The sequence below is a fragment of the Oncorhynchus gorbuscha genome, linkage group LG07 (assembly GCF_021184085.1).
Source record: "Oncorhynchus gorbuscha isolate QuinsamMale2020 ecotype Even-year linkage group LG07, OgorEven_v1.0, whole genome shotgun sequence".
Lineage (NCBI taxonomy): Eukaryota > Metazoa > Chordata > Actinopteri > Salmoniformes > Salmonidae > Oncorhynchus > Oncorhynchus gorbuscha.
The window spans coordinates 28,813,581-28,827,576 of NC_060179.1; the positions used below are offsets into that span (position 1 = coordinate 28,813,581).

At 43.8% G+C, this 13,996-nt stretch overlaps 1 protein-coding gene across 3 annotated transcripts in view; it reads right to left on the reverse strand.

Moving 5' to 3' along the window:
• Positions 1-11,806, reverse strand: part of LOC124039742 (transcriptional activator GLI3-like) — a 146,384-nt gene extending 134,578 nt beyond the window's left edge. For all 3 annotated transcript variants that reach the window (XM_046356041.1, XM_046356042.1, XM_046356040.1), the window contains exon 1: positions 11,441-11,806. The gene's annotated coding sequence lies outside the window, so the exon portion shown is untranslated. The remainder of the gene's footprint in view (positions 1-11,440) is intronic.
• Positions 11,807-13,996: the final 2,190 nt, after the last annotated feature.

Below are 13,996 nucleotides of genomic sequence, written 5' to 3' on the forward strand. Positions count from 1 at the left end.
TCCACACCTCTTAACTCTCTCTCTCCTTCCTCCACACTCTACCTCTCTCTCTCTCCTTCCTCCACACCTCTACCTCTCTCTCCTTCCTCCACACCTCTTAACTCTCTCTCTCCTTCCTCCACACTCTACCTCTCTCTCCTTCCTCCACAACTCTTAACTCTCTCTCTCCTTCCTCCACACCTCTAACTCTCTCTCTCCTTCCTCCACACCTCTACCTCTCTCTCTCCTTCCTTCACACTCTACCTCTCTCTCTCCTTCCTCCACACCTCTACCTCTCTCTCTCCTTCCTCCACACTCTACCTCTCTCTCTCCTTCCTCCACACCTCTAACTCTCTCTCTCCTTCCTCCACACTCTACCTCTCTCTCTCCTTCCTCCACACTCTACCTCTCTCTCTCTCCTTCCTCCACACCTCTACCTCTCTCTCCTTCCTCCACACCTCTAACTCTCTCTCTCCTTCCTCCACACCTCTACCTCTCTCTCTCCTTCCTCCACACTCTACCTCTCTCTCCTTCCTCCACAACTCTTAACTCTCTCTCTCCTTCCTCCACACCTCTAACTCTCTCTCTCCTTCCTCCACACCTCTAACTCTCTCTCTCCTTCCTCCACACCTCTACCTCTCTCTCTCCTTCCTCCACACCTCTACCTCTCTCTATCCTTCCTCCACACCTCTAACTCTCTCTCTCCTTCCTCCACACCTCTACCTCTCTCTCTCCTTCCTTCACACTCTACCTCTCTCTCTCCTTCCTCCACACCTCTTAACTCTCTCTCTCCTTCCTCCACAACTCTTAACTCTCTCTCTCCTTCCTCCACACCTCTAACTCTCTCTCTCCTTCCTCCACACCTCTACCTCTCTCTCTCCTTCCTCCACACTCTACCTCTCTCTCTCCTTCCTCCACACTACCTCTCTCTCTCCTTCCTCCACAACTCTTAACTCTCTCTCCTTCCTCCACACCTCTAATGCTCTCTCTCCTTCCTCCACACCTCTACCTCTCTCTCTCCTTCCTCCACACCTCTAATGCTCTCTCTCCTTCCTCCACACCTCTACCTCTCTCTCTCCTTCCTCCACACTCTACCTCGCTCTCTCCTTCCTCCACAACTCTTAACTCTCTCTCTCCTTCCTCCACACTCTACCTCTCTCTCTCCTTCCTCCACAACTCTTAACTCTCTCTCTCCTTCCTCCACACCTCCACCTCTCTCTCTCCTTCCGCCACACTCTACCTCTCTCTCTCCTTCCTCCACAACTCTTAACTCTCTCTCTCCTTCCTCCACACCTCTAATGCTCTCTCTCCTTCCTCCACACCTATACCTCTCTCTCTCCTTCCTCCACACCTCTATCTCTCTCTCCTTCCTCCACACTCTACCTCTCTTTCTCAAACACACAGCCACACTCGCCCTTTTTCTTTCTTTCTTCTCCCCTTCTCTCTTTCACACACTCTCCATCACTCCTCCTCTTTCCCTCTTCTAGTTCTCTCTCTGTCCGACTAGCAGTCCCTGCTCCAGAACAGCATTGGTTGGTCCCACAGCCCCGCAGGCTCCACTAGCACCGCGGTGACTAATGTCCTGCCTTAGCTCAGACAATGAGTTTGGGACGGAGCCGGGAAAGTGTTGAGAAGGGAAAAAAACTGCCGGGCACCTTTGACAAATGGAACCCTTCGCACTCCCCTGCTCGCTGAGGGAGGCTTTACAAAGTCACGCGACACGGTGCGACACGCTCAGCGTCCTCCGAAGCACGGCTGGGACCTGCGGAGCACCGAAGCTTCTGGGAAAGGGGAACATAATGAATTCTTTGGGAAGTCCAGCCCTGTTTTTTTTTTCTTCGTGAATAAGATCTATTTCCAAAGCATGTCGACCTCTCTTAATAAAAACACCAGTCAGGCCTGGAATAGCCCAAGACGTTTTAGGGGCCCATATACAAGTTCATATTTCTGTTGCTCTATACATTTCCGAGGCCCACTTTTTTTCTCCCCAAGCCAAGCCTGTCGGAGTCAGTGTAGTGTCGGGGCACTGAGGTTTCCTCTGGCAGGTAGGGGAGCCCCGATGACAGACCGTCATTAGAAACGGCTGGAGTCCTCCCCCCCCCCCCTCTTTTCAAGGAACTAAAAACTCTTGGATCCCTCCCACCTCCCACTCCCTCCTCTACCCCCCCCCCCCCACCACCACCACCACCTCCCACCTTTCTCCCTTCAACCCTGCAAGGAACTGGGCTTTGTCTAAAAAATAAGCAAAGGAGAGGAATCCCCCCCTGCGCCCCCTCCAACCCCCGTTCCTCCTTGCTCCCTGCGGAGTATTGTTAAAACACAGCCCCCACTAGCTCCTTCTCTCTCCCTCTCTTTCTCTCTCCGAGGCCCAGCTCTTAAGACAGAGTGCTTTTTGCATGAGAAAAAACGATTAGTCTTCAAATGCCATCCAGACAAAAGAGGCCTGCTTTCAGAAATTTGCTCCGATAGTAGAGTTCCCCTTTTGTTTTTCTAAGATGAGGCATTTTTTGTCTTACAGGCAGGGGCTGTTAGCATTCACTTGCAGAGGAGGCCCCACTGGCCCCTAGAGAAGAGGAGGAACGGGGGTCAAATTCCCCGCAAAAGAGGACGGAAGTGAAGGAGAAGGGGAAAGGGGGAAAAGAGGGGAAGAGGCACTCATTTAAAACATGTTTGCAGAAGGGAGGGGGCAACTGGGCCTGAACTATATTCAGGTATTAACCTTGGGATTGGCATTTGACATTCAAACAATGTCCCCGTCCTCAATCTCGACCCCCAGGTTCCACTAAGACCCACGGGGCTTACTCACTAACGCAGATAACCAGGCCAGCATGGGGCACAGCAAATACAAAACACGTTGTGTAGCAGAACAGTCTGAGCAACGCAACAAAATCATTCCAAACAGCTATTTATGCAATTGATATTAGAAATGATCTTTCTCATACAGACTTGGGGGGTGTACAAAAAAATGAACTCCCATTCAGTCCCAATCACAATAATCAGTGACCCTTCCCTTGCCTTCAATTGACCTCTCCCGCAGTTGTTCTGTGTGTGTGCGTGCATGCGCCTGTGTGAGCCTGTCCAAGTGCATGTGTGTGTCTTCGTGCAGCAGCCTGATGCATGGATTCACACACACACACACACACACACACACACACACACACACACACACACACACACACACACACACACACACACACACACACACACACACACACACACACACACACACACACACACACACACACACACACACACACACACACACACAAGGAAGGAAGGGGGGAGTGACAGATCATTGTTCACAGTGAGCTGGCCGCCTCATCTGTCCCCTGGCCGTCACCACACTCCCTGGACAACGACGGAGAGCAGGCCCCCTTACGGATGCCACAACTGGCTCGCATCAAGCCCCTGACACAATGCCACATCTACAATAACAGACCCAAAAACCCCCTGGAAGTCGGGAACTACAACTCCACTGTCCAAGCTCAGCGTCTCAACTTTACACAGCCCACCACACCACAGGCAAATGGGCCCGCAGCTCACTTCACCTCTTGCTGCCACACTTCACACAGCAGCCGCAAAGACGCTTTTCCAGGGCTAACAGCGGAGGAGACGAGCGCAGTCCAGCTCCATCGTCAGCCAGGCGCGACCTGCCGCCATTTGTATTCTGTTTGTACTCGAGTGTGTGAGAAAAGACAACGCAGGCGCCCGCTGATACGCACTGGGGTTCATGCAGGAGTCTGCTAGCGCTCATTCACTCCTGCATTCATCTTGGTTTTTTTTCTAGTAAATCATTTGTTTCTTTCTCTTTTCTCTCTCTCGGTCTCTGTTACTCTCTCTCTCTCTTGTTCTCTGTTACTCTCTCTCTTTTCTCTCTCTCATTCTCTGCTACTCTCTCTCTTTTCTCTCTCGTTCTCTGTTACTCTCTCTTTTCTCTCTCTCTGTCTCTGTTACTCTCTCTCTCTCTTGTTCTCTGTTACTCTCTCTTGTTCTCTGTTACTCTCTCTTGTTCTCTGTTACTCTCTCTTGTTCTCTGTTACTCTCTCTTGTTCTCTGTTACTCTCTCTTATTCTGTTACTCTCTCTTGTTCTCTGTTACTCTCTCTTGTTCTCTGTTACTCTCTCTTGTTCTCTGTTACTCTCTCTTATTCTGTTACTCTCTCTTGTTCTCTGTTACTCTCTCTCGTTCTCTGTTACTCTCTCTTATTCTGTTACTCTCTCTTGTTCTCTGTTACTCTCTCTTGTTCTCTGTTACTCTCTCTTGTTCTCTGTTACTCTCTCTTATTCTGTTACTCTCTCTTGTTCTCTGTTACTCTCTCTTGTTCTCTGTTACTCTCTCTTGTTCTCTGTTACTCTCTCTTATTCTGTTACTCTCTCTTGTTCTCTGTTACTCTCTCTCGTTCTCTGTTACTCTCTCTTGTTCTCTGTTACTCTCTCTTATTCAGTTACTCTCTCTTTTCTCTCTCTCATTCTCTGTTACTCTCTCTTTTCTCTCATTCTCTGTTACTCTCTCTCTTTTCTCTCTCGTTCTCTGTTACTCTCTCTCTTTTCTCTCATTCTCTGTTACTCTCTCTCTTTTCTCTCTCGTTCTCTGTTACTCTCTCTCTTTTCTCTCTCGTTCTCTGTTTACTCTCTCTTGTTCTCTGTTACACTCTCTCTTTTCTCTCATTCTCTGTTACTCTCTCTCTTTTCTCTCATTCTCTGTTACTCTCTCTCTTTTCTCTCTCGTTCTCTGTTACTCTCTCTCTTTTCTCTCTCGTTCTCTGTTTACTCTCTCTTGTTCTCTGTTACTATCTCTCTTTTCTCTCTCTCATGTTCTCTGTTACTCTCTCTCTCTTTTCTCACTCTCGTTCTCTGTTACTCTCTCTTTTCTCTCTCTCGTTCTCTGTTACACTCTCTCTCTCATGTTCTCTGTTACTCTCTCTCTCTTTTCTCACTCTCGTTCTCTGTTACTCTCTCTTTTCTCTCTCTCTTTTCTCACTCTCGTTCTCTGTTACTCTCTCTTTTCTCACTCTCGTTCTCTGTTACTCTCTCTCTTTTCTCTCTCGTTCTCTGTTACTCTCTCTCTTTTCTCTCTCGTTCTCTGTTTACTCTCTCTTGTTCTCTGTTACTCTCTCTTTTCTCACTCTCGTTCTCTGTTACTCTCTCTCTTTTCTCTCTCGTTCTCTGTTACTCTCTCTCTTTTCTCTCTCGTTCTCTGTTTACTCTCTCTTGTTCTCTGTTACTCTCTCTTTTCTCACTCTCGTTCTCTGTTACTCTCTCTCTTTTCTCACTCTCGTTCTCTGTTACTCTCTCTCTTTTCTCTCTCTCATTCTCTGCTACTCTCTCTCTTTTCTCTCTCGTTCTCTGTTACTCTCTCTCTTTTCTCTCTCTTGTTCTCTGTTACTCTCTCTCGTTCTCTGTTACTCTCTCTCTCTTTCTTTTCTCTCTCGTTTTCTGTTACTCTCTCTCATTCTCTGTTACTCTCTCTCTATCTCTCTCTTTTCTCTCTTGTTCTCTGTTACTCTCTCTCTCTTTCTTTTCTCTCGTTTTCTGTTACTCTATCTCATTCTCTGTTACTCTCTCTCTATCTCTCTCTTTTCTCTCTTGTTCTCTGTTACTCTCTCTCTTTTCTCTCTCTTGTTCTCTGTTACTCTCTCTCTTTTCTCTCTCTTGTTCTGTTACTCTCTCTCTTTTCTCTCTCATTCTCTGTTACTCTCTCTATATCTCTCTCTTTTCTCTCTTGTTCTCTGTTTCTCTCTATATCTCTCTCTTTTCTCTCTCTTGTTCTGTTACTCTCTCTCTTTTCTCTCTCATTCTCTGTTACTCTCTCTCTTTTCTCTCTCTCATTCTCTGTTACTCTCTCTCTTTTTCTCTCTCGTTCTCTGTTACTCTCTCTCTTTTTTCTCTCGTTCTCTCTCTTGTTCTCTGTTCTCTCTCTCTCGTTCTCTGTTACTCTCTCTCTCTTTCTTTTCTCTCTCGTTTTCTGTTACTCTCTCTCATTCTCTGTTACTCTCTCTCTATCTCTCTCTCTTTTCTCTCTTGTTTCTCTGTTCTTTTCTCTCTCTGTTCTTTCTCTCTCTTGTTCTGTTACTGTTCTCTCTCTCTTTTCTCTCTCATTCTCTGTTACTCTCTCTCTTTTCTCTCTCTCATTCTCTGCTACTCTCTCTCTTTTCTCTCTCGTTCTCTGTTACTCTCTCTCTTTTCTCTCTCTTGTTCTCTGTTACTCTCTCTTTCTTTTCTCTCTCGTTTTCTGTTACTCTCTCTCATTCTCTGTTACTCTCTCTCTATCTCTCTCTTTTCTCTCTTGTTCTCTGTTACTCTCTCTCTCTTTCTCTCTCTTGTTCTGTTACTCTCTCTCTTGTTCTCTGTTACTCTCTCTTTTCTCTCTCTTGTTCTCTGTTACTCTCTCTCTTTTCTCTCTCTTGTTCTGTTACTCTCTCTCTTTTCTCTGTTCATTCTCTGTTACTCTCTCTCTTTTCTCTCTCTCATTCTCTGCTACTCTCTCTCTTTTCTCTCTCGTTCTCTGTTACTCTCTCTCTTTTCTCTCTCTTGTTCTCTGTTACTCTCTCTCGTTCTCTGTTACTCTCTCTCTCTTTCTTTTCTCTCTCATTCTCTGTTACTCTCTCTCTATCTCTCTCTTTTCTCTCTTGTTCTCTGTTACTCTCTCTCTCTTTCTTTTCTCTCTCGTTTTCTGTTACTCTCTCTCATTCTCTGTTACTCTCTCTCTATCTCTCTCTTTTCTCTCTTGTTCTCTGTTACTCTCTCTGTTTTCTCTCTCTTGTTCTCTGTTACTCTCTCTCTTTTCTCTCTCTTGTTCTCTGTTACTCTCTCTCTTTTCTCTCTCTTGTTCTGTTACTCTCTCTCTTTTCTCTCTCATTCTCTGTTACTCTCTCTCTATCTCTCTCTTTTCTCTCGTTCTCTGTTACTCTCTCATTCTCTGTTACTCTCTCTCTATCTCTCTCTCAGGGAAGCTGGTTGACCAGGCTAATTGGCAGGTCCAATCTGGGTTTCCGTGAGGCCAAAGCCCTGGAAAAGAAATGGCCACTCTGACTCTCAGCCTCTACGGCAGCTTGAGCTCTGCCCCCCCCCATTTCTGAAAGAAGAACTACTGGCTACTTTGCTTGCACGCTCCTGTGTGCGTGCGTGTGCGTGCGAGTGTACGTGCTTCCGTGCGTGTAAAACATGTCTATGATGGGGATATTTTATATCGAGGTGCTTTTGCATTTTAAAACATGCAGGTGGAGTAAGAGCACATTTGGAAGCCCATGTGTAGGGTGTGGATGTGTGGGTTTATCTAAATGCATGTGTGTGTATAGGCATGTCATTACACTTGTCCCTCTCTCTCTCTCTGATCCCCCTTCATCAGATCAACCACCCCCCTCCCCTCACTTTGCAAAAGACATGAGCCCAGTGAAAGGTGCCTTAAGTGGGGCTCCTTGAAGCAGGGAGTGGGGGGTGAGGGTGAATGTGGGTCCCGCTCTGGGACGCAGCTGGTGGAGGTGGAGGGGAGCTGGGGGAGAAGGAACACATAGCATATTAAATCGGCTGGCGGAGGCCGGGTAGGTCCACGCGGAGAGCTAGGAGAGCCAGATCTGAGGCATGCCCTGAAGGGATGGCTGGGCCTGGGGATTAGGAGAGCCAAGGAGAAGCCCTCGTGCTGCGCCACGCCGCACGCCTGCCTGCCCCCCTTCTTCTCTCCGCTCACACGCAAATGCATCCAGACACTTTGGCGTAGGCTACACTTGGCGGCGAACTGCCACAGCCCAAACTTTTTACAAGAAGGCGAAGGAGCCTCTCACTCATCACACATGCACCTCCGTCTCCTGTCTCTCTGCCTTTTTCCCCCCTCAATATCTCTCTCACTCTTTCTCTCTCCGGGATTTGTTCTCTCCCCCCTCAACTGTGCCTTTTCGATTTCATGTCGATATATCAAAGTTCAGAATCATCAAAGTGAGCGACTCCTATTGGGGCCCGTCTATTCATGAAGAGGCTATACTCACACGTAGGGGAAAGATGGATTGGGTAGCCATTGTGATGCCATGTTTACTTATTTCTGCCAACATGCTCTGAATAGATGAGGTAACTGCACCTCTCCTCACCTGCTAATGTAAGCGGTGTTTTGTGGAATAGAAGTACTTAGCGCTCTGCTAAAGAGTTGTATGATAAACCTTTCGTCATATTGACATCCATGGCCGTCGAACGGCCTGTGAGTACCGCAGCAGGAATCGCACCCAAATATCTGCCTCATACCCAGGGATCCACACCACAACAAACCAAAAATGTAAATAAATGCTACAAAAAATGCCTTGGTCCTTATCTTTGATCAAAACAACTTCCCCTAAATTAACCTGGCAGAGCAATACACTTGCTATCTATGAGTGTGCCTTTATAGAAGCCCATTAGCACGTCATTAGGGCCTCATGCATACACACCTGATAACAGGTATTCTTCCTCTAGGATGTAAAAGGGCCTAAGGGCAGAGGCCTGCCTAGAACAGTGGATTTGCGGGCCGGGGCGAGGAGGAGGGTTCCTTGATTTAAGAGGGTAATAGAGTGTCATCTTTGTGCATTAACATCTGCTTGTGTGACAGGTCCTATTTTGGGCAGGCTGGAGAGGTCACGGGTTCACTGCCTGGTGTTTTTGCAGCGATGCATAATTGAATGTAAAGGTGTGCTAATGCGGAGATAAAGGGCTGCTCTGCTTTCTGACGGGCTGAGGAAGGATAGGGGTTATCCGCGAGTTTCCTTCCCTATCCGTGGGACTGTGAGTTACAGATTGCCCCCTTCACCAGACAGGCACTGATTCATCACCGCTGCTGGAGAAGAAAAAAAAAACGGGCTTCTTCAATGTGCCTTTTTTTTATTTTTTAAATACCAGATTATCATCTTTAAACATTGTGTGTATTTATCACTTTGCTGAATCATTTATGACATGCAGTCCTTGTTTTGTAAAATTGCACCTGTTCAAGTGAAGCTGCAGCCCCTAGCTGAGCTCTGTTCTGTTCTGGAGACATTGTAAAACAGTAACGCCATACATATTTATAACACTGAGTGTGTTCATCAGATATCATTCATATTTAATATGATTAAATCATAAAATATCTCTGGCTCCGTGCACGTTATTATACACATGTACTTAGAGCCAATCTGTGGTTATTTCAGAGCATCATTTTCTCGTGGAAAATATCTGCCATCCATTAAGGCTAAATAGAGCTCAAATTAATATAATGACATTTCATGTTGCTTTTGTGATCATTAAATCTGGAGGTAAGTAATCACACATTCTTCGGGAAAATGCACTCTGTCAAAGAGATTTCTGTCGACAATCAATCACTACTATTGCGGTAAATCAAACTCAACAGCAAAAACACAGAAATATATAAATGGTGGAATATTTTTTATGTCCATTGAATCCTCTGGAAATAAAATAACAGATTATATATTAGATTATATCATTTCAAAATCAAATGCAGGTAGGCCTTATCGAATTGAGGTATAACATTAGTATTTGTGGAAGCCAAACACGTTGTTCCTGTTGATTAGAAGGTCAAATGCATTAATAAAAATGTCCTGGTTAGATAAGGATACCAATGCACTATATTACTGTAGCAAACACATGTTTTGAGTATGAAAAATAATCTATTGAGGTATTGAGAAGTAGGCTAAAAGAAAGGTTTATATGTTCCTTGATGTTCACACTTACCAAATATTATTTCAGCAAAATAGTTGAGCCGATTCCTTTATCAAATAAATTATTATTCAGTAGGCTAGCCTAATAAGCATTTGATTTCAGAAATAAGTGCATAATTTCGGCTCATGCAAACAAAAGTATGCTTTTTTTTAAAGTGTAAAAACAGTCACTAAATTAAGTGGGTTATATGTTCATGCAATGTTTTTATTCATTTACAAATTACCACCTTAAGAATTGTATTTAAAAAAACACGCATGGCAAAAAAATAAATAAAAAGGCAGCACATGACAGATTTTTCATAAGGGCATTAAACTGGCATAGTCCAATCCAGATGACCATGTTCTTAACCCGGGGGGGGGGGGGAAGCTTTTTTTATCTGCACAAGCTCTTAAACTTCTATTGTTTTGCATTCAACTCTTACTGCTCGTTCTCAAGGCAGTTAGATCTCCGTTAATAATTTGCCAAGTGTCAAAGAAGGTTTGGCTGAGCCGTCACCGCACGGCTGAACGCCTCGAACCTTCGTCGTTTGTATAGCGGCGTGAAACCCGAGACACAAACGGTCCACCAGTCACTCACAGCGAATCCGACAAGCAGATAAAATGTGGAACAGCTGGCGGGGAGCAGAAGGAAAAGTTTAAAACAAACATCTCCACATGTGGAGGCGTGCTGCCATGATACATAACGGACCGAAAAGTACATACGCAGAAAACTCAATGGATAAAAGACTAAAAATTATAGGCCGAATAATTAGGCCTGATTATAATAAAGGCAATCAAATATTTGGGGGAAGTATCCAAATGTGCCCGCACTAATTATTAGTAGCATATCCTGTATTTCAACTCAGAAATTAAATGTTATAATTATAACTTTTCTATTTAATTTGATATAACCTAGTCAGTGTTCTACTATTGTCAAACTCGATCAAATGCCCATTAAATAGGTCTGTGCCTTGTAAAGGCTGTGCCTTGTTAAATAAATGTTGGCCTACTTGTATTCCAACAGTCATATTTTGATTGTAGAAATAGAGACATCAGTGATTGCATTCGATTGTTATCAGAATAGGCTATACTCGATTCAGGAAAATGTTCCATAAATTATAGTAATGCAGTCATAACTCATATTAGGCGTAATGGATGAGACCGAATCGATAACAGGCACGACTTGGTAAAATCGCGCTGAAATATGATCACATGTAGGCCTAAATATGCATGCCCCGTGCGTTTCTTTAGGCAAAAGTCCAAAAAAGTTGTGTCTGTAGTGGAAGTTCCCAAAGTTGTTTCAGCCCACACTTCTCAACAATGCAATTACTTTTGCATTAAAGTGTTTACAAAAAGAATAGCTTCAACCTTCCATAAAATACATTTAAACGCACTTTGGTTGTTAAAGTGCGTTTAAATGTATTTTATGGAACGCATTGTGTTGAATTAACAGAGTGAGTGTGAGTTTCTATCACTTAAGAAATTACATAGGCAAAGTTGAGAAAATGTGCAATGGGTCAACTTGTAACTTTAAAGAAAGTAGAAAACAACTAGAAAGCATCCAGGAAAATAAATAGTAATTTTGTGTGATAATATTTGTGAATAAGTTGAGTTTTCATACAATTTTATTATTTCATCACCACCCTCCGATTTGTGGACTTCTATGAAATTCCAACTTATTTGAAACGTGATACCTCTGACAGTTTTTGAATAGACGTCGTGTTTTCTCCCTCAAAACTTTCAAAGCCAGCAAAGAGCAAAATGTTCAAAGGGAACAGTTCATCATGCCTCGTCGTGTTTTTTTGCACTTACGTGTTCGAAGGATGTTTCCCTCCAATAATTCTTGATCTTTTCTGTCTTCTTCTCTTAAGTGAAGTATTTTTTCGCTTGTTGCAGATGTGCCTCTCGCGCTCTGGAGTTGTGAGACACCAACTCCGAAAACCGCTCTGCCAGACTTTTCCTTCTTTTCCGCGTCTTTCTCCTTTTCACAGTTTTCTGAATAGAGCGAACACTGAACTAATACTGTGAGCCTCCCTGCATACCTGACGATGGCCGATGATGAACCTGTATGAATAAGACAACATAAGTGTTTACAAAAACGTGTGGACTGTTGTTATTACATTAAGTATGCTTTTCGAGGAGAAGAGGGCGAAGTGTAGAACTCCAGCTGCTCTTTCCCTCGCCTGACTCCTCCCTTCGGATCGGGCTCCCTCGCACTCTACCTCCCTCTCTTTCTATTCTCCCCGCCTCCCCTCCCTTTCTCTTCTCTGCTCCGGGCCGCAGACGATGTAGACATGGTTGGAACGAATGGACCGTTGTACAGTACCAGTCCTATGCAATTGCAAGAATTGGCAAATACTAATATTTCACTTATAGCAATACTCCTTAGGATGAAGTGTGTGATTTCGGGTGTCCGTGTTGTCTTGTTACTTATGATAGTTTCAACAGCAGTGGCTGGGCATCAGCACAAGTGGCCCTATTAACGATTGGGTTTAGACCTTTTTCACAAATAATACATCGAGCATGATAAATAATCATTATTTAAGGATAAGATGAGCATGGTTTATTTCAGTATGAGTTAATGTAATAAACCATACACATATTCTATAAATATGAAATAAATTCTATAAATATGAACATTATATATATATATATGTATATATATATATATACACACTCCTGTTCAAAAGTTTAGGGTCACTTAGAAATGTCCTTGTTTTTGAAAGAAAGGCACATTTTCTTGTCCATTAAAATAACGTCAAATTGATCAGAAATACAGTGTAGACATTGTTAATGTTGTAAATGACTATTGTAGCTGGAAACGGACGCTTTTTAACAAACTATCTACATAGGTGTAAAGAGGTCCATTATCAGCAATCATCACTCCTGTGTTCCAATGGCATGTTGTGTTAGCTAATCCAAGTGTATAATTGAAAAAGGCTAATTGATCATTAGAAACCCCTTTTGCAACTATGTTAGCACAGCTGAAAACTGTTGTTCTGATTAAAGAAGCAATAAGTCTGGCATTCTTTGGACTAGTTGAGTATCTGGAGCATCAGCATTTGTAGGTTCGAATAGAAACAAATAACTTTCTTCTGAAACTCATCAGTCTATTCTTGTTCTGAGAAATTAAGGCTATTCCATGCGAGAAATTGCCAAGAAACTGAAGATCTTGTACAACGCTGTGTACTACTCTCTTCACAGAACAGCGCAAACTGGCCCTAACCAGAATAGAAAGAGGAGTGGGAGGCCCCGGTGCACAACTGAGAAAGAGGTACATTAGAGTGTCTAGTTTGAGAAACAGACAGCTCACAAGTCCTCAACTGGTAGCTTCATTAAATAGTACCCGCAAAACACCAGTCTCAATATAAACAGTGAAGAGACAACTTTGGGATGCAGGGATGCAGAAAAAGCCATATCTCAGACTGGCCAATGAAAATCAAAGATTAAGATAGGCAAAATAACACAGACACTGGACAGAGGAACTTTGCCTAGAAGGACAGAATCCTGGAGTCGCCTCTTCACTGTTGACGTTGAGACTGGTGTTTTGTGGGACAAAAAATGGACAAAATGGACAAAAAAACGTGCTTTTCTTTCAAAAACAAGATCATTTCTAAGTGACCCAAACTTTTGAACGGTATATACAGTGCCTTCGGAAAGTATTCAGACCCCTTGACTTTTTCCATATTTTGTTACTTTACAGCCTCATTCTAAAATGTTTTTTTTTTTTTAACTCAGCAAACTACACACAATATCCCATAACGACAAATCTAAAACATGTTTTTATACATTTTTATAAATGTATAATTATTATTATTTTTAAACATTATTACATAAGTATTCAGACCCTTTGCAATGAGACTCGAAATTGCGCTCCGGTGCATCCAATGGAAACATTGATCATCCTTGAGATGTTTCTACAGCTTGATTGGAGTCCACCTGTGGTAAATTCAATTGATTGGACATGATTTGGAAAGGCACACAGTTGACCGTATCTGACAGAGCAAAAACCAAGCCATGAGGTCAAAGGAATTGTCCGTAGAGGTTCGAGACAGGATTGTGGTGAGGCACAGATCTGGGGAAGGGTACCAAAAAAATTCTGCAGGATTGAAGGTCCCCAAAAACACAGTGGCCTCCATCATTCTTAAATGGAAGAAGTTTGGAACCATCAAGACTCTTCCTAGAGCTGGCCACCCAGCCAAACTGAGCAATCCTGGGAGAAGGGCCTTGTCAGGGAGGTGACCAGGAACCCAATGTTCACTCTGACAGAGCTCTAGAGTTCCTCTGTGGAGACGGGAGAACCTTCCAGAAGGACCACCATCTGTGCAGCACTCTATCAGTCAGACATTGCTGGTGGAGTGGCCAGAC